This window comes from Cercospora kikuchii (genome assembly GCF_019650295.1).
Source record: "Cercospora kikuchii DNA, contig_00002, whole genome shotgun sequence".
In the NCBI taxonomy this organism is placed as follows: domain Eukaryota; kingdom Fungi; phylum Ascomycota; class Dothideomycetes; order Mycosphaerellales; family Mycosphaerellaceae; genus Cercospora; species Cercospora kikuchii.
The window spans coordinates 679,627-700,155 of NW_025408583.1; positions in this window are offsets into that span (position 1 = coordinate 679,627).

Consider the following 20,529-nt stretch of genomic DNA (forward strand, 5'->3'; position numbering starts at 1 on the left):
GCCTTACATAAGTTTGTAGGAACGAGTGTAATTATATGCTGGCAGACACACCTGGGTCACAAGGCATGGTGGGCAAAACACCAGTGGAACAGGAAGTGGGAGAGAGAAAAGGAAGGGAGGAGAACCAGAGCAGGAGGAGAACAGCCACCTGCATGGGCAACCACCACCTCCTCCACTGTAGGACTAGCTCTGCACAAAGGGCTCACCAGACCAGAGAGCACAATGGTCACACTCCTCAGAACAGGGCACATTGGGATGAGGCAATACCTCGCGAAGAGGAGAGTCCCAGGTTACACACCAGACTGTGACTGCGGGCAGGGACATGAAACACCGAAGCATGTATGCATGTTCTGCCCGAGATGGGCAGAGAGGAGACACCTCCTATTCCAAGCAGGGGGATCTACAAACTGGAAGGACTTAGCAAACACAAAGAGGGGACTACATGCAACAGCAAAGTGGCTTATCCAGGAAGGGGTCCTAGAACAGTTCTCGCTAGCAGGGAAAGAGGACTAGGAGGAGAGGAGGAGAGAAGAAGGGAAAGATAGGACCTGGTGAGAGGAGGACTCGCTAGATACCTAGTATTGTCCGAAGGAAAAACAGAGGCAAAGGAAGCGGCTACGCAGGCTGCAGAGTAAAAGGAAGGCGAGGGTTTTTCGAAGGCTTTTCCCTCGGTCGAAATCTAAAGAGCGTGCTGCTTACTCTAGTATTAAAGAGGTAGACCGGCGTATAAGAATTATCTATCTATCTATTAAGTATCTTATTAGCGTATTTTAATAGGTTAAGTGTCACGGGCTGGGCCCGTAGACATAAGACTGCCTGGAAGTCGGCGGAAGTTAGTAACGCCGGCCCCGGCTCACGTGCGCGGGAAGCACGGGAGCGCCTGCACACTTGTACGCTCGAAGAGAGAAAGCTCTCCCTTCCTCTCTTCGAGCTACGTCCTGTCAATTCGGGCTACCCATATGGTAGCGCAGAGCACCTGAGCCCTGTCCGTAGCAACTGTACCTGTGTCAACCATACCTACCTTCCTGCTAGCCTCCGCCCGTGACACTACGTAGCTCCTACCTTTAGGTATGGCTGTCGACCGCCCTCTACCTCCGTTCCTCCCGGAAACCGAGTCTCAGTTCTCTGAGCATGCCGCTACCCACCCGTCCCTCTGGTACGCCTATTTCCAGTCCGCCTACCGCTATATCGACGAACACGATAACGGCCAGGATAAGCTCGCGAACGAGCTTGTCCGCGAACAAATCCGCGCTTCCGAGACCCAAGAAGCCCTCCAGTCCGCCCGTACTGAAATCTCTCAACTACGTGCCGTTATCGACTTCCAGAAGAGCTCGTATGAAGAGAAGGAAACGAAATTCCGCGAGGAACTGCTCTTAGCAAAGATAGAGGTCGAGAGAGCCCTCCACCTCGCCCAACCTATCGTACAAACCCCGCCGTCCCTACCTGCCGACACGCGCGCTAAGAAGAGCGCAGATCCTACTCCGCGAACGACTCCGCCTACTCCTGCCGCACCTACCGAGTCTAGCCAACGATCTGAGAAGCTACCCGACCCAGAGAAGTTTACCGGCGACCGCAAGGACCTCCGCCGCTTTGTCTCTCAGATACACGAAAAGATGTTCGTAAACTGCGACCGCTTCGCAACGCCCCAGTCTCGTATATCCTACGTAACAAGCCGCCTCTCTGGGATTCCTTACTCTCAGATCCTACCGTATATTAAGGACGGGATCTGTCAACTTCCAGACTACCAGAACGTTCTTCAGATTCTCGACAACGCCTATGGAGACCCGAACCGTGTTAATAATGCCCGCGCCGACCTGTTCCGCTTCCGCCAAACTAATAAGGACTTTGCTGCCTTCTTCGCCGAGTTTCAACGCCTAGGACTAGAGGCTGAGATGACCGAGGAATCTCTCTCGACGCTCCTCGAACAAGCCGTTTCGAACGAGATTAAACAGATGCTCGTCCATAGTCCTCCACCGACGCGAGAGTACCTCAAGCTCGCCGCACACTTGCAAGACCTCGAGAACCGTCGCCGGTACTATAACCAAACCCCTGCTATCCCGAACCCCCGCACCTTACGACCGACTACTCCGCCTGCTGCCCGTAACGAGAAAACCTACGCCGCTGCTATTAAAGAGAGGTCGCCCGATCCTATGGACCTCGACCGGTTTAAGAGGAACCAGAGGACAGACAAAGAAACCGGAAACTGCTTCCGCTGCCACAAGCCAGGCCACCAGGTGAAACACTGCACCGAACCGGACACCCGCCCTTCCTGGAAACAGTTTAGCGACGAGCAACGACGCGCAGAGAAGCGGCGGGCTAACGAGACCACCCGCACCGCTTCACCCCTCTCCTCTCGAGGACGATCTCCCCCGCAGTTACCTCTTGCCCGTAGTCCGTCTCCGAACACGTCGGAAAAAGGCGTACGCTTGGTAACAGTCGCTACCCGGCGTTAAGTGTGCGCGAGGCCTTACCTGCCCCCGCAACTAGCTACCGACCCTGCGTTCTACCCGACGTTGTTCGGAGTAAGAAGCATTGTTTACCCTCTGAATTGTCTTCTGGATCCCCGCCTACTGCTCCTAACCCTCTAAAGAGAGAGGTTTTCCGTATTTCTGCTACAGCGCTTAGGGTGCCACATAAGTTTGACCGCTCCGTTTCCCCAAAGGTTCAGTTTACTACCACCGTTAACGGCTCCGAAATCTCCGACTACGCCCTACTAGATACCGGCTGCGAGGCTTATGGCCTTATCGACCTGCAGTGGGCTACTGAGGTAGGCCTACCTATCCAGACTCTCGAGAAAGAGGTCTATATGTTGCCTGTCGACGACCAGGAGGGAGAACGCGAGTTCGCTCTTAAGTACGGCACAGTCTGCGCCCTGCGAATCGGCGAACATACCGAAAAAAATGTTGTCTTTCGCCTTACGAAGCTAGGCGGCTGCCCGATGATTCTTGGCTATCCTTGGATGGAAGGCCATAGCGTGAATCTTAGCCCCGCTAACGCTACTCTATTATTTGACAGCCCGTACTGCCAGTCACACTGTAACGTCTCACTAGTCCCCGCTAAGGTTAAGGTCTATACCCGGAAGGTCCCCCGTTTAGCTACCCGGAGGAAGAATAAACTCGTCGACGTCTGTAATATCTCCTTTCGAACCGCAAGCCTCTATGCTGCACCGAAGTACCAGAGGAAAGGCTACCGCCTCTGCTATACGACGATCGAGGACCTGCAGTCGATATTTACCTCCGAAGAGAAAGCCGATATCGAAGGACAGCTGCCCGAGTGCCTCCGCGACTTTAGCTCTGTGTTTTCTCCGAAGCTAGCCGACCAGCTTCCTCCACACCGCCCGTACGACCACGATATTAAGCTAAAAGAGGGCGCTGAACCGCCATTCGGCCCCCTCTACGGGATGTCTCGAGATGAACTACAAGCCTTAAAGGAGTGGCTCGACGAGAACCTCAAAAAGGGCTTTATTCGACCAAGCTCCTCCCCAGTCGCCTCACCTGTCCTGTTCGTTAAAAAGCTCGGGGGTGGCCTACGACTCTGTGTAGACTACCGCGCGATAAATGAGCTTACGGTTAAGGACCGATACCCGCTCCCGCTAACGACCGAGACTCTAAATAATCTTAGCGGCATGAAGTACTTCACAAAGATCGACATTATCTCTGCGTTTAATAATGTCCGTATGAAAGAAGGGCAAGAATATCTTACTGCCTTCCGGACCCGTTTCGGACTATTTGAAAGCCTCGTTATGCCTTTCGGACTCACCGGCGCGCCGGGAACCTTTCAGCGGTTTATTAACGACACTCTGCGCGAATTCCTCGACCAGTTCTGCTCTGCTTACCTTGACGATATCCTGATTTACAGCCGGACCCGAGAAGAACACGAAAAACACGTCCGGGCTGTCCTGCAAAAGCTGCACGATGCGGGTCTTTACGCAAAGCTATCGAAGTGCGAGTTTTTCCAACACGAGACTAAGTTCCTAGGGATGATCGTTGGCCAAAACGGCATCCGGATGGACCCCGAAAAGATCCAGACAATCCAGAACTGGCCCGAACCGAAGAATGTTACCGACGTCCAGTCCTACCTAGGGTTTGCGAATTTCTACCGCCGCTTTATACGGAACTTCTCGAAAATCTGCCAGCCGCTCACAGCTCTTACGCGTAAAGACACTCCGTTCGCCTGGACTCCCGCTTGCCAGAAAGCCTTCGACGACCTAAAGCAAGCCTTCGTAGAAGGCCCGATACTCGCCCCGTTCGATTGGACTAAGGAAGTTATCGTCGAAACCGACGCCTCCGACTACGTGTCCGCCGGGATCCTCTCCCAATACGATAACGAAGGAATACTACGACCTATCGCCTTTTTCTCAAAGAAGCATAGCCCTGCCGAATGTAACTACGAGATCTACGATAAAGAGCTGCTTGCTATTATCCGCTGTTTCGAAGAGTGGCGCCCTGAGCTCGAGGGAGCCGAACACCCGATTAAAGTCTTGTCCGACCACAAGAATCTGGAATACTTTACGACGACAAAGCAACTTAACCGCCGTCAAGCGCGCTGGTCCGAATTTCTGTCCCGTTTCCGCTTCCAGATTACCTACCGACCAGGGAAACAAGGCCAAAAACCCGACTCTCTGACCAGGAGGTCAGGTGATCTGCCTAAAGAGGGGGATGAACGCCTACAGCACCAGAGCCAAACGATCCTAAAACGAGAAAACCTCCCTGCCCCTAGGAAACAAAAACGAGTATCGTTCTCCGACCAGGTTACGATCTATACGCTACCTACGCCGGAACCGCAGCTATACGCCTTCCCAATCCGAACAAGGGAACAGTCCCCGCCGAGGGACGCTGTTAGCGCAGTACAGATCCCCGAAGAGCTCCAGGAAACGATAAGGCAAGGATATCGAACCGACGAGACCCTCTGCGAGATAATAGACGCAATACGAGAAGGGAAAAGCCGTTACCCGACGATCCAGCTCGCGCAGTGCGAGCTACGAGAGGACCTGCTCTTCTACCGAAACCGACTCTACGTACCGAACAACGAGGAGCTTTACGACCAAGTTCTCCGCCTCTGCCACGAAACCCCAGCTGCCGGACACCCTGGAAGAGCCCGCACGTACCAGATCGTATCGAGGGATTACTACTGGCCAGGTATGAGCGCGTATATCCGCCGCTGGGTCCAGAACTGCCATGTCTGTAGTAGGATTAAGCCTAGCCGACAACGTAATCGAGGACTCCTACAACCGTTACCGACACCCGACCGTGCCTGGGATTCGATCTCGATGGACTTTATTACACACCTGCCTAAGTCCGAAGGGTTCGACGCTATCTTCGTAGTCGTCGATCGCCTTACGAAGCTACGCCACTATGTCCCATGCCTTACGACCGACGGCGCCGAAGAGATTGCTCGCCTGTTTGTTAAGAATATCTTCCGACTCCACGGGAAACCGATTAACATTGTCTCTGATCGGGACGCCAAGTTTATGTCTGACTTTTGGAAACACCTTACGCGGAAACTAAGGATTACCTGCTCCCCATCGACCGCCTACCACCCGCAGACAGATGGCCAGACCGAGAGGCTAAATGCAGTCCTCGAACAACACCTGCGTGCGTACGTTTCGTACCTACAAGACGACTGGGTAGAATGGCTACCGCTAGCGGAATTCTCAGCGAACTCAGTATTCTCCGAAACTACCGGCTTGTCTCCGTTCCTAGCTACCTACGGTTTCCAACCCCTCCTAGGAACCGAAGTCCTACAGCATACGACCGACGCCCCTGCGAGTCGAGAAGCAGAATCTTTCGTCGCAGATATGAAGGCGATTACCGACTTCCTAAAGGCCGAGACCAGCCTCGCACAGTCCCGATATGAAGAGGCTGCAAATCGGCACCGTAGCGCCTCACGCAAGTTCTCTGTTGGAGAAGAAGTCTGGCTCGACGCTAGGAATATCAAGACCCTCCGCCCTACGAAGAAACTTGACTGGAAGAACCTAGGCCCGTTCCGCATTCTTGAGGTCAAACCGTATACCTGCCGACTAGACCTGCCAGCGACGATGAAGCTGCACCCGGTGTTTAACAACGATCTGCTTACTCCTGCCGCGAACAACCCGCACGGCTATCAGCGTACGCCCCCGCCGCCGCCCGTTATCGTCGACGGGGTCGAGGAATGGGAAATCGAAGAGATCGTCGACTCGAAGGTCGACCGCCGCGGCCGCGGTGGCAAAGAACGACTGCGTTACGTAGTAAAATGGAAAGGCTACGACGTACCGACTACAGAACCTGCCGATACGATTATCGAGGATGTGCCACACCTCGTCCGGAACTTCCACCGCCGGTACCCGCTCAAACCAGCGCCCCGCCAAATGCCAATGTAAAGAGCAAAAGTCGGCACGACGTTGAGACACCGCAGGTGCTATCAACGTTACGCATAGCCCGTCGAGGGTTCGAACCTCGAGCGTCAAGCATGGCAACCGAAGAGACAGACGTTGTGTCTCTCGGCCTATACCTGTGCCCCAGACCAACTGGACGAGCTGACTAAGCACGATTCCTGCCGCAGTATAATGCCTGAAATCCGTTGGACGTTACAGACTTGCGCCAGCATACGGCTGCAGCGATAACCGCCAGAGGTTACACGAGCCCACTGGAGTCGAAGATCTTCCGCGCACCCAGACCCCGAAAAAAGTCACATGACTTCTTGGCACGCCCGCCTGCTCCGCCAACTACCCCCTCCGACCGGTCGCGACCCGAATGTACACCCAACGCCGCTGCCCCGAACCGACTCGAACGCGTAACCCCGAGGAGATTGACCTCCCCGCCGAGAATTGCCATATCTCGCCCGTCGTCGCCGGAAAAAATGTCCCGACTTTATCGCCCACCTGCACATGACCCCTGCTACGCGCCTACACCTTGAACCGCTCGAAATCCGATACTCGGTTCCTGCCCCCAACGAGGATTGAACCCGAGGCCCCAGATTCCTGCTGGACAATCATAACCACTGCACCACGGAAGCAACCTGAATTCTGAAGAGTCATATTGGATCCAAAATCCTCTGCCTGCGACCATTCAGACAAACTGACTACAGGGGTCCCCGCCGGGGGTTCCTGTAAATTGAGGGGCTGCATATGAGACTGGCCTGACCACCCAGTGACTCTAGTGCAGTAAGAGGGCCGTCCTGACCACGAAGAACTGTGTACAGTAAAGCTCCGGTGTTGTCTTTGGATCCTGTGTACTAGTCGCAGCAACGATGGTGGATTGGGTTCCTCGAGCGGGCTGTACATACCAAAGGCGATACCGTGGAAGGCTCCTGCTTGCAGGAGCTAACCTGTTTGCTCCGCTGTTGCAGAGTATCTGTCCTGTTTTGTTCCGCCCTCGGGTAAGACCCGAGGAAGAGGAGCTGCACGCTGCCTAGGAAGGGAGTGCGCTGCACTCGCCCTATTTTGAAAGAACGTGACTCGGAGCGTCACTGCTAGGAAGGGAGTAATGTCACGGGCTGGGCCCGTAGACATAAGACTGCCTGGAAGTCGGCGGAAGTTAGTAACGCCGGCCCCGGCTCACGTGCGCGGGAAGCACGGGAGCGCCTGCACACTTGTACGCTCGAAGAGAGAAAGCTCTCCCTTCCTCTCTTCGAGCTACGTCCTGTCAATTCGGGCTACCCATATGGTAGCGCAGAGCACCTGAGCCCTGTCCGTAGCAACTGTACCTGTGTCAACCATACCTACCTTCCTGCTAGCCTCCGCCCGTGACATTAAGCTCTTTTCTTCTATAATACGATTTGTTTGCCCTCTAACTCGCTTTTAACTACTCTTTTTATAAGCTTTCTTAGTAAGTAATATTAACGTATAGACTCTCTATATCTTAATCTACTAAGATAGAACTTAGAATATCTACTAAGCTTACTAGATAGATAGATAATTCTTATACGCCGGTCTACCTCTTTACTACTAGAGTGTTAGGTTTTAATCAACGGGAGCTGATGACCTAAGATCTCACTAAGCAGAAGCTTAAGCTCGATCGGGATTTGAGCTTGTCGGGTAGTCTAGAGGGAGGCAACGAAGTAGGAAGGTTCACTTGATTCCAATCAGTGAGATAGAACAGTGAGTTGTACGCGATGACTATCTAGAGAGGCGATACTCATCGCTGCTAAATACAAAGGAGATGTTCCCTTAGGACAGAGCATCGCTCTGTCCTGCCTCTGTCTCAAGAGAGAGACCCTCTGCAGAGGCATCCTCCTCTGTTTCTGGTGGTTCTCACCAAACAGAGTAGGTCACGTGGGTGGGTGTCTTGGTCCCAGGCGCTGTCTCCACCAGGGTCATCCCGGGTGTGATTGGTCCGTGGTGTTCCTGCGGAACCAGACCGTAACACCATCCCCCATCTAGGTTAGCTTCGTCCCGAAGCTTAATAAGGTCCCCGCGTCAGTGTTCGTCACCTTCAGCGCGATGTCTTCCTCTTCTCCTTCCCGATCCAAAAACCGTATCCGGGGAAAATCCACCATCGAACGTGAAGAGCTAGCGAACGATCTTGCCAGCGAGGGAATAGAGATGGCGCCTTGCACCAACTGTCAGAAGGCCCGTGTGAAGAAGGGTGAAGAGAGGCCGCGCTGTATCCTGGGTGCGCGGTCGAAGAAGTGTTCGGAGTGCGTTCGGAAGAACTGCAAAAGTTGTGACGTGAGCCTGTCGTATGCTCAGTGGAAGCGTCTCCGGGAGGCGCGTGACAAGTTGCGTCGGGAGATCGAGGCTCTCGAGGAGGAGGAGGTAGAAATCATGCAGCGTCTGCAGGATCGCCGGATGAAGAAGATTCGCCTTCGGAAGCAACTGCGCCTTGCTGAGCGAAGGGCGGAGGATAAGACCGGCGAAGCGCTGGACGAGCTGGAGGCCGGAGAGCCTCCACTCGATGAAGCTTTATCCGAGGAGCCCACGGTCGAGATTCCAGAGCTCCCTTTTCTCCACGGGATGCTTGAGATGCCTCTGGATTCGTGGGAGGCAGTTTGTGGTCCTGATTCTGAGATTCCCTGGTCCGATGTCCTCGCTGGGTCGTTTCCGAGGGAAATTGCTCCTTGTCTATGATTCCCTCTTCCGGTGGAATTTGTGGAGGAGCTGTTTGCAGTTGCCGAGACTGGATTTCGGTTCCCAGGTATTTTCTGATTCGGGGTATCCCTTCCACTTGATAAGGTATTTCTGACCCCTTTTCTCTAGGATCCTTTCGACTTCGAACTCGTCTTCTTCTTCCGGCTGGAAGTGGAATGTTTCTTGGCATGGTGTTTCGGCGTCGGCGGGTTCTAACAGAGATATGTGAAATACTGGGTGGATCTTTGCATCTCTTGGTAGCTTTAGTCGGTAATTGACTGGCCCTCTGGCTTCGTCAATCAAAAATGGTCCGACCTTGACTTGATCCAGCTTTTTGGTCTTTCTTCTTGTCCTAAGATTTTTGGTGAGGAGATAGACCTTATCCCCCTTCTTAAGCTGAGGTGCCATTTTTCTTTTATCTTGCCTGGATTTGGCGATTGTTTTTTGTGAATCTTGGATGCGACTCTCGAGTTGTTTGTGGATGTCTTTCATGTCCTGCGTCGCAACCATTGCTCTGTCGGCCTGGGGATGACTATGTGGGTCTCCGAACAGGTTCGGATTTCGTCCATAATTCGCGAAGAATGGCGTAGCCTGCGTAGTCTCTGATTTGTGATTGTTGAGTGCTATTTGTGCCATGGGGAGCAGTGTAACCCAGTTGTCTTGTGCGTGATTGATGTAGTGTCGTAAATATTGTTCCAGGGTCTGGTTTGTCCTTTCCGTTTGCCCATCTGTCTCTGGATGGTAGGCTGTAGATAGTTTGTGTTTGATTCCGATCGTTCCGACTAGTGTTTTCCAGTAGTTTGACGTGAATAGTTTGTCTCTGTCGGTAATAAAGACTTTCGGGAATCCGTGGTATCGTACCAGTCTGTCCATCACGAGGTATCCGAGTTGTTCTGCTGTGTATCTTTCGCTTGCAGGTATGAAGTGTGCATATTTGGTGAGCCTGTCGACCATGACCATGATCATGTCGAATGTGTTTTCAGTGACCTTGTCTTTCGAGGGTGGGAGTTTGGTAATAAAGTCCATTGTAACTTCGTCCCAAGGTTGTTGCGGCGGAGTCCTGAACTGTATATGTCCGTATTTCGCGTGTCGTTCGGCCTTGTTTCTTTGGCAATGCTCGCAGCGCTTGATATATTTAAGTACCTTTTGCCGCATTTGTGGAAAGCTGAAGCTTCTCTGGATAAGCTCTACGGTCTTGGTTGCTCCCGGGTGTCCCTTCGAGGGATCGTCGTGATGTTGTCGTATGCATTCTTCTTCTCGGTCCTTCGGTACCTGGTATTTTCCTTGTAGTATTGGAAACTGTTCCTCGGTGTCGTTGAGGATTCGCACTATGTTGTTGAATTCTTGTGTGTTGGCACTAAGGCTTCCGTCCGGGTTGGCCTTGAGAACTCGTTGTTGTACGGGTTCTTTTCCTTCCATGTAGTCGACTCTTCGACTCAAGGCATCTGCTCTACCATTCTCTTTTCCTGGAGTATAGCGGATTTCGAATTTGTACTGTCCGAGCAGTTCCGACCAGCGGGCCTGTCTTCGGGTCAGTACTTTAGTCGTAGTGAAGTAGGTCAGATTCTTGTGATCAGAAAGAATCGTTAGTCCTGGTGCTCCTTCCGCGTAGTAGTTCCAGTGTTGCAGTGCTGCAACGATGGCTAGCAGTTCCTTGTCATGGACATCGTAGTTTTGTTCCGCGGGTGACATTTTCCTTGAATAGTAAGCCACTGGGTGTCGTTTCCCATCATGCATCTGTGTGAGGCATGCTCCTATGGCTAGATCCGATGCGTCGGTCTCGATGAAGACTGGCTTCTTGGTGTCGAACATCATTAGTACTGGTGCTTCGCAGCACATCCGTATTAGCTTGTCGAATGCCTTTTGATGTTGTTGTTCCCATTTCCATTTGAGGTCCTTCTTTGTAAGGTCTGACAGCGGTGTGGCGATCTTAGAGTAATCTTTGATGAATTTCCGATTGTAGTTGGCTAGTCCAAGGAATGACTGTACATCCTTGACTGTCTTCGGAGTCGGCCATGTTTTGATAGATTCGATCTTTTCCGGGTCGATTGCGATTCCTCTTGTATTGATGATGAAGCCAAGGAATTTGACTTCCTTCTTGTGGAATTCGCATTTCTCGGGTGCGGTCCGGAATCCTACGTTCATGAGTCGTTGGAGGACTTCTTGGACTATTCTGACGTGCTTCGGCAGGGAGCCCTTGGTGTATATGAGTATGTCGTCCATGTAGGCGATAACGTAATTGTCGAGTAGGTCCCTGAGAACGTCATTCACCATCTCCTGACAGGAGGCTGGTGCATTGGTTAGTCCCATAGGCATTACCCTGAACTCATAGAGTCCGTAGCGTGTTCGGAATGCCGTTTTCCATTCCTCGCCTTCCGCCATGCGGATAGCATAGAATGCGTCTCGTAGGTCGATTTTCGTATACCAGTCTGATCCGGTAAGTCTGTCCTGTGATTCCTCAATGTTGGGTAGCGGATATCGGTTCTTTATCGTTATGTCATTAAGTTTCCGGTAGTCGAGGACTTGTCGTGTCTTCCCGTTGGACTTTGGAACGCCGAAGATAGGTGCGCCTGCACTGGACTTGGATTTCTGTATCCAGCCCTTGGCTAGCATCTTGCGTAGCCACTTATCTTCTTCTTGGAGCGCGTGTTCGGATTTGTGTCGTAGTGGCTCGAATGGGGGCTCCTTCCCGGGCATCAAGTTGATCCGGTGATCCCATGTCTGGTGTTTAGGTAAAGCGGTGATGTCTTCTACCTCTTCAAAGAGTTTTGCCCATTTTTGATACTCTTTGGGGATAGCGGGTTCCGAAACCGTATCCTTCGATGGTGCGTTACTTCCATCAGTTCTCGTGACTTGCTTGTCCTTCTTGCCATCGAGAGTGACTGTCCGAGTTGGGCTCGATTGTTTCGTAGCTCCGGGCGGCTGGAGTGTCATTTCGTTGATCTGTCTCCTAGCCTCATCTATCAGTGAACTCTGTCGCTGCATAGGGTCAATGTCGATAACGCAATCGCATTGTTCAAACCTGAGTACTCCTCGTCTCCAATCGATGATTGGATTGTGCTTTCTCAACCAAGTTATGCCTAGTACGACGTCATGACTGGCCATGTCCGTGATGTCTAAGACAATTTCCTCGTGGTGCTGTTGGATAGCAAGTGGTAACGGAATGGTTTCTCGTTCCACGCTTGGTAACGATGATCCGTCGACTGCGATCAATTCGTACCCTTCGTCTTTCGATTGGGTAGCTATCCCATATCGCTTCACAAATGATTTGGAGGCAAAGTTCCCGCTCGCTCCAGAATCAATCATGGCTTGGACCTTGTGTCCGTTGACGGTAATGTTGGTGCGGAAGACTGATGTTGATGCTTGAGCGCTTTCCGTGTTGCAGAACTCTCTTTGGACGCTCATTCCTTGAGAGTCGATCCTTTTCCCGACTGGGTCTCGATGGTAGGTGTTCTATACCATTCTCGGATCTGATGTGACGTGTATCTGATCGTTTCGTGTATTGTTTTCTCCTCTGGTGTTTCGATGCAAGCGTACATCGATTGACATTGTTGTATCTTGGCATATTGTTCGGAGATTCGGCGTATGTTGTCTCGTGCTGAGTTCGGCACGATTTCTTCGCTTGGTGTGACATATCCAAATGGTGTGATCGTGCTTCCGATAGGAACGAGTTCCTGTACCAGTGATCTGAAGTCGTACTGTACAGAGACTCTCGGCTGGTTCCAGAGTTTGATACGAAGTTCCTTAAGTGCGCGATCGAACTTGGTGGGGTGTAGGTATCGTTTCCCACCAATTCTCGGGAATATGTCTTCTTGTCGCATAGCCAGGAATAGCATAACCTTGCGCATTATTCCTGCTTGGGTACACGTGAATGTCGTGATTTCGTCATCCGGGTCTGATTCTTCATCGGATGATTCTTCCGATACGTCTTCTTCGTCTGCGGACGAGTCTTGCCCTTCCTCCTCGGAGTCGATTTCAGGAGGGATATTCTCTTGGTTTTCTTGGCAAGGTTCGTCGTCGTTTTCTTCCTCGGCGAGTCTGAGGTGTGGTGCTAATTCTTGTAGCTCCTCTGGAATAGGCAAGGGCCTACTTCCGTCATCATATCGCCGGATTGGAGGATCTTCTTCCCGGATTGGTTCGATCGGGAAGAAGTTGTTCTCCCTCTTGGAAGGGATGTGGGTTTGGCATGTGTCATCGTAACAGAATCGCCAGTGAAGGCTTCCGTGTCCGTGACGTTCTTCCCAGCGGATCTGTGTTGGGATGCTTCGTCGTTGCATCATTCCGAACGTCCGTTTTGTCGTAGGTTCTTCGACCATTGCATCCCTTAATGCTTCGAGTTCGTTGGTGATTCTTCCGTGCTGTCGGACCAGTTCCTTGAATCGGTTGTATTCTTGATCTGACCACAGCCCGGTCTTTGAGGTGAGGGGGTGCATTTCGTTCTCGATCTCGCCTATCTGTCGGTTGAGCCGATCGAGTAGTATGAGTTGGTCGTCTTCTTCGGTAGTCGCCTCGTTCTCTCTCTTCCGAGATATCATACCGAAGGTCCTTACGTCTCTCTGGGTGCTATCGGAAAATTGACTTGCTCGGATCTGTCGATTTATTTCTTGGACAACCTTGTTCCTTTCTCCCACGATTCTATTGTGGAAGTCGCGAAGTTTGTGGGTTGACTCGGTGCGTTCTTGTCCTTGTGTTTTGAGCGAGTCTTCCTTTTCGCGGACTAGGTCGATTAATCGATCCCATTCTTCAAGTCGTTCATCGAGGTTTACGTAGTCCTGCTCGATGTTCTTTTCTCGTGCAATCCATTCTGGCGGGATTGGTGTCTTTTCCGATTTTCGTTGTATCATGCCTAGAAGTCGGGCCTCCTGAGGGGAGTTATTGTCGTTATAACCTCCTCGTCCTTCTTCTTTTCGTTGCATCGTGTTGATGGATTGTCGCTGCACCATGTTCTTAGAACGACAATCCTTCGCAAAGTGGCCTGGTTTGCCACAGTTGTAACAAGTCTTATCGCTACCTTGTTTCTTCTTGGGTTTGCCCTTTGGCTTGCCTCTTCCTTTGATCTTTCGACCTTTCTGGGTAGCGTCGAGTTCCATTGGTTGGGGTCCGTAGTATGGTTTGTTGGACTGGTTATTCGGCTTGGAATGGTATCCGCGGTTCCTCCCATAGTCTGGGGTGAACCCGGCCGTTCCTCCAACCTTGGAGTCGTATTTGCGTTCCAGTGCTCTCTCGTAAAGCCGGTCATCGATCTCTATAGCCGCTTCGGTCAAATCCTTCAGGGTGTCGAGTGTTCCTCCGTGGTTCATCAACTGGTCCTTGACCGAGTCTTTGAGTCCACGTCTGAACATCGTCATTAACGCCTGTTGGTCCCATCCAGTCACCTGAGAGTGTTCCTCGAACTTGGCTGCGTATTCGGATGCTGAGGTACGTTGCTTGAGGTGCTGGATAACCCTGATCGCTTGGGTTACCTCGTTCGAAGATCCGAAGATCTCCTTAAGTTTGATCTTGAAGGTCGTGTAGTCCCTGAACATGCCGGTGGGATCCTGTCGTCCCTCGCTGTCCAGATAGACCTTGAGGTGGGGTTTGATCCAGTTCTGTGCACTACCTCTGAGGTACGTGCTGGCAAAGACAGTCTTGAGGTTTCCTTCGACGGGGTTGAACATGAGGAACATGTCCATCTGGTTGACCCAATCGTCGAACTTGTTCCGATCTCCATAGAAGTGGTCAGGCTTCGCTGGTTTGAAGCTTCTCAGTCTTGGGCCACTATCTTCATCGTCGGAGTCATCTGGTGGAGTCGGTCTTGGAGGTTGGACTGGCTTGCTGCGGCTGGATCCTGCTTCGCTGGGGGCGGGATTCCCCCTGGAGCTTCCCGTGGTAGACATCCTTAAGGGCGTACAAAGCTGTTAGGTTTTAATCAACGGGAGCTGATGACCTAAGATCTCACTAAGCAGAAGCTTAAGCTCGATCGGGATTTGAGCTTGTCGGGTAGTCTAGAGGGAGGCAACGAAGTAGGAAGGTTCACTTGATTCCAATCAGTGAGATAGAACAGTGAGTTGTACGCGATGACTATCTAGAGAGGCGATACTCATCGCTGCTAAATACAAAGGAGATGTTCCCTTAGGACAGAGCATCGCTCTGTCCTGCCTCTGTCTCAAGAGAGAGACCCTCTGCAGAGGCATCCTCCTCTGTTTCTGGTGGTTCTCACCAAACAGAGTAGGTCACGTGGGTGGGTGTCTTGGTCCCAGGCGCTGTCTCCACCAGGGTCATCCCGGGTGTGATTGGTCCGTGGTGTTCCTGCGGAACCAGACCGTAACATAGAGTAAGCAGCACGCTCTATAGATTTCGACCGAGGGAAAAGCCTCCGAAAAACCCTCGCCTTCCCTTTACTTTGCAGCCTGCGTGTTACGGTTTGAACAGGGAACGCTCACAGCCACTCGCTTCACACTCTGGAGCAGACAGGGGCTTGGCAAAGGGAGCTGCTCTGTCACGTGATGGACAGCTGCTCAGTCGGAGCAGAAAGAGCGGCTTGGGAGAAAGCGCTCTAACCGCTCTCTAGGGATAGTATATAGACGACGCTCTTTACCGTAGGATAGGAGCCTCGTGCTCAACTCAATACAACTCTCTTGGGGTTATGTTACAAACCTCTCAGGACCTTTTCTGATATACCACGAAGACATTGCGAGGATCGACACTTCCTAGGCCAACCCCATATCAGATTAGGGTTAGGCTGCCAGCGGACCGGCAGGACGTAACACTGCGTAGCCGCTTCCTTTGCCTCTGTTTTTCCTTCGGACAATACTAGGTGTCTAGCGAGTCCTCCTCTCACCAGGTCCTATCTCTCCCTTCTTCTCTCCTCCTTTCCTCCTAGTCCTCTTTCCCTGCCAGCGAGAACTGTTCTAGGACCCCTTCCTGGATAAGCCACTTTGCTGTTGCATGCAGTCCCCTCTTTGTGTTTGCCAAATCCTTCCAGTTTGTAGATCCCCCTGCTTGGAACAGGAGGTGTCTCCTCTCAGCCCATCTTGGGCAGAACATGCATACATGCTTTGGTGTTTCATGTCCCTGCCCGCAGTCACAGTCTGGTGTGTAACCTGGGACTCTCCTCTTCGCGAGGTATTGCCTCATCCCAATGTGCCCTGTTCTGAGGAGTGTGACCATTGTGCTCTCTGGTCTGGTGAGCCCTTTATGCAGAGCTAGTCCTACAGTGGAGGAGGTGGTGGTTGTCCATGCAGGTGGCTGTTCTCCTCCTGCTCTGGTTCTCCTCCCTTCCTTTTCTCTCTCCCACTTCCTGTTCCACTGGTGTTTTGCCCACCATGCCTTGTGACCCAGGTGTGTCTGCATTGTGGTCTCTTGGCCCTGTACTAGTTGGAGGATTTCCTCCTGTCTGGTTTGGGTTGGTGCAGCAGGGTGCCTTGTTCTCCTCCCTGCTTGTGCCTGTCTTCTGATCTCCCTGCACCTGTTTTTGATGTATTGGTATGCAGGCTGGTTGTCCTGTTTCTTGGCTGCCTGTCTGGCCAGGTCCTGGGTGTACAGGTGAAGGGGAGCAATGTTTGCTTCCTTTTCCAGGACTGCTGTTGCAACTGACCTGTATGCTCCTGTGATGTTCTTCATTGCCTCTCTCTGGATCTTCTCAATGGGTTTGGTGAGGTTTCTGCAGTAGCCTTGTGTGCCTTCTGGGTTGGACCAGACTTGGCAGCCAAATGTAATGGCTGGTCTGACAACTGCTGTGTACAGGTGCCTTGCTCTCTGGAAGGATGCTCCCCATGTGGATTTGCACATTCTCTGGAGTGATTGCATCTGGTTGGCCCCCTTCTCTGCTGCTTTCTTGATGTGTGGGCCCCACTTGAGTTTGGTGTCTACCCATACCCCAAGGAGCCTGAGTGAGGGCAGTGGTTCCCCATCAAATCCTTGGATCTGGACTGTGGCCTTGAGGTTGTGCTTCCTGCTCCTGGTGAAGTGGATGAGTTGGTATTTCTGTGGTGCAAATTCTGCACCATGTTTTTTTGCCCATTGCTCACACTTTTGGTGGGCTTTCTCCAGTTGCCTGCAGTTCTCCTCTGTTGATATGCTGTATGTCAGGATGTTGGAGTCATCCACAAAACCCATTGCTGAGGTGTTCCCTTCGTGTAGTGTTGGGAGCAGGGTTGATGCAAAGAAGAGGAAGAGAATTGGGGACAGGGTGGAGCCTTGGGGAATCCCTGTGTTCTGAGGCCTTGGTTGGTCCATAAACTCTCCCAACCTGAGGCAGGTGGTCCTGTCTTGAAGGAAGGATTGGACAAAGCTAACTATGTGGTCTGGGAAACCCTTCATTCTGATGTTGTGGAGCAGCCTCTGGTGGGAGACTTTGTCAAATGCACCAGAAATGTCTAGGCAGAGCATTGATGCAACCGCTCCTGGCTTGGCTTTCCAGATAGTCCTAACTTGTTCTGTGATGAGGTCCAGTGCTGAGGTTGTAGACCGGCCTGGCCTTGCACCCATCTGTTCTTCTGGGAGGAGCTTTCTTTCTTCAGTTTCCTTGGATATCCTCCTTGCAACTACCGCCTCCAGGACCTTTGCTATTGTGTTGAGTAGGGCAATTGGTCTGTATGCTCCTGGCTTCGTGTAGTCTGGCTTCTGTGGCTTCCTGAGCACCACTGTAGTGGAGTGCTTGAATGGCTTAGGGTGGTATGCTATCCTCAGGCATGCAGTGAAGAGCTTGGCCAGAATTGGGGCAAGTTGGTCTCTGCATTCCTTGAGCAGTAGGTTTGGTATCTGGTCAGGCCCTGGGGCTTTGTTGCTAGGCAGTTTCTTGAGGATCCCTTTCACCTCCTCTGAGTTTACCTCAGTTTCCATGTGGAACTGGGGTGGCAGCTGGGTGTGTTGGATGTCACTCAGGTCTGCATCTCTTGGGTTTGGGAAGAAGTGTTTAGCCAGGATTGCTGCTTTCCCCTCGTTGGTGTCTCCATTGTGCTCTGGGTCAGCAAGGTCTGGGAAATGTGGCAACTGGTGCCCTTGATTTGGCCCCTCCCTCGCCCATTTGGCCATCTTCCAGATCTTCTTAGGGTCCTCTGTTACTTCTCTTATAAGCCTTCTCCAGGCCAGGTTCTGTTCCCTCCTCACAACCTTGCTTCTTGCATGGGAGGCCTTAAGGTATTGTTCATGGCTCCATTCTGTCCTGCTTTCCCTCCATTCTCTTCTCATTCTCCTTGCCAGCTTTGTGGCATCTCTGCACTCCTGTGTCCAGGCCATCTGGGCATAGCTTGATGGTCTGGCTGTTGGGACTGTCTCTTCTACTACCCTCTGGATAGAGGATTGTATTCCCTTGGCTAAGGTGTCCAGGTGTTCCCTTGTGTTGACTGGGAATTGATTGAGTTGGTTGGTTTCCTGGGAAATGAGATTCTGGATCTGGGTCCAGTTAGCAGCTTTCCATTGTTTCCTTTGTCCCTGCTTTGGTAGCCCATAGAGATTGACACACAGGGTTGTCCTTATAGGGATGTGGTCAGAGCTGTGTGTTTCCTCTGGGAGGGCTTTGCATTCCTGGATCAGGTTCTGGAGGGAGAGGCTAACAAAGACCAGGTCCAGTGTTTGGCAGCTGGCCATGTGTCTTTCCCATGTGATTGTTCCTGGTTCAAGGGCCAGCTGTAGATGGGCCTCTGCAACCGTTTCAATAAGTTTGTCTGCCATAATATGCTGGGCCTGGGTTGTGTTTCCCCCCCATCTTGGGTGGTGGAGGTTGAAGTCTCCTAGGACAATGTGGTTTGTAGATATGTCTTCTTGGGGTTGCGTAAGTGCCTCTTGGAGTGCAGGTAAAGTCCCATCTTGTCTGTGGCTTGTTGGTCCTGATGGATTGTAGCAGTTGTGAATGGAGATGGGTCCTGCAGGTGTCTGGAGTTGGATGGTGACCAGGTCTCCTGTGCCGTAGAACAGTGGCTTCCAGTTGGTGGTTCCAATCTTGTCTGACACCAGCATTGCGACCCTTGGGTTTGGCTGGGGTGGGAGGACTATGTGGTATCCCTTCTTGGCCTTGGTCTTGCCACTTGTTGTGTTGAGCCATGGCTCTTGTAGTGCAATAACCGTAGCCTCTCTTGCTGCTTGGCTGTCTAGCAGTAGGGTTTGGGTGGTGTTTGACCTGTTGACATTATGTTGGTAGATTGTCATGGTTTGGTTACTCATGAGATACTTGGGAGAGGAGCTCAATTGGGTCGATGTCCATGTCTTCTTGGGGCATTTCTGCTTTTCCCTGTGTGTCCTCCTTCTCCTGTGTAGGGGGAAAGTGGAGCTTGCTTGTCTGCTTCCTGCCTGCCATTGCTGTTGCTGTGGTGCCCGAGGGCCTGCCTTTGTACCTGACATCTCTTTGTGCAGGCTCAGTTGGTGGGGCCTTCCTCTTAAGGATTAGGGATTCTGTAACATTGCCTTCTTGTGTCGAGGCTGGGGTTGCTTCCCATTGCTTTTTGAACCACTCTGAGAATGCCCTTGCTTTAGCCTTTGCAGCTGCTTTGTAGCTGCATTGGAGGGAGTATGCCTTATGGTCTCCTCTGCAGTTGCAGCACTTGACCTTCTTCTCCTTGCAGTAGTCTGTCCTATGTTTGCCTGCACATTTCCCACAAGTGTCTTCTGTGGCCCTGCAGTGGGTAGTAATGTGCCCAAAGTTGTTGCACTTGAGACATTGTACTATCCTCTGCTGTGGGTGGTATGGTTCCACTACACACCACATGGATCCAATAGTTATGCCCCTCTTGCACATTTCTCTTGCAGTCTGCTTGTCCTGCACTGCCATCACGACTGACGAGAAGTTAGTCTCTTCCCTTGCCCTCTGGTTCTTGAGCCAGAAGGCTTTCTTGATCTTGAGCCCATCTGGGAACCAGGTCAGATTGTCCTGGTCCAGTTGTACCCAGCTGTTTGCATCCTCAGGCTTCCAGGAAGTCCTGATGCTGTGTACAATCACCTGTGTGACCGGTGATTCTACTTGGGCTCCTGGGTATGCAGCCCTAAGCCATGATTGGTCCTTTTCCAACCGGCTTTTCTCTCCTTCTCTGTGGAGGATAACTTTAAGGTCTCCACTTGGGAGTTTTTGCACAGCCTTAAATTGCTGGACTCCAAGTTTCCTTCTGAGCTCGTCATGGCTCATCTTCCTTGCTGCTTCTCTTTCTTCCTGGTTTCCCATCTTCACTGAGATGGTCATGGATGCCTGAGGCTGAGGCCTTGGCATTGTGTGTCCAATTTGGGCTGTCTGGGCCCATGTTTTGGGGGTAGTAGCAGTGGGTGTTGGGCGGCTCTGGAGGGTTTCCTGGATCGCTTGAAGAGTCTGGGACTCTTCCTGGCGGAGGGCGTGGTGGAGGAGGGCCTGTTGGGCCTGTTGGAGGAGGAGGAGAGTTGGGGAGGGAGAAAGGGTCGACTGGGTGTCGAGGTGGCTCTGGATCTGTTCAGTAAGTGTTTTCAGGTTCTTTCTGATTATGGTCTGTGTCTGTGTAGCGTTAGTGGTTTGTCTCTGGCCTGGTGGGCCAGAGATAGGT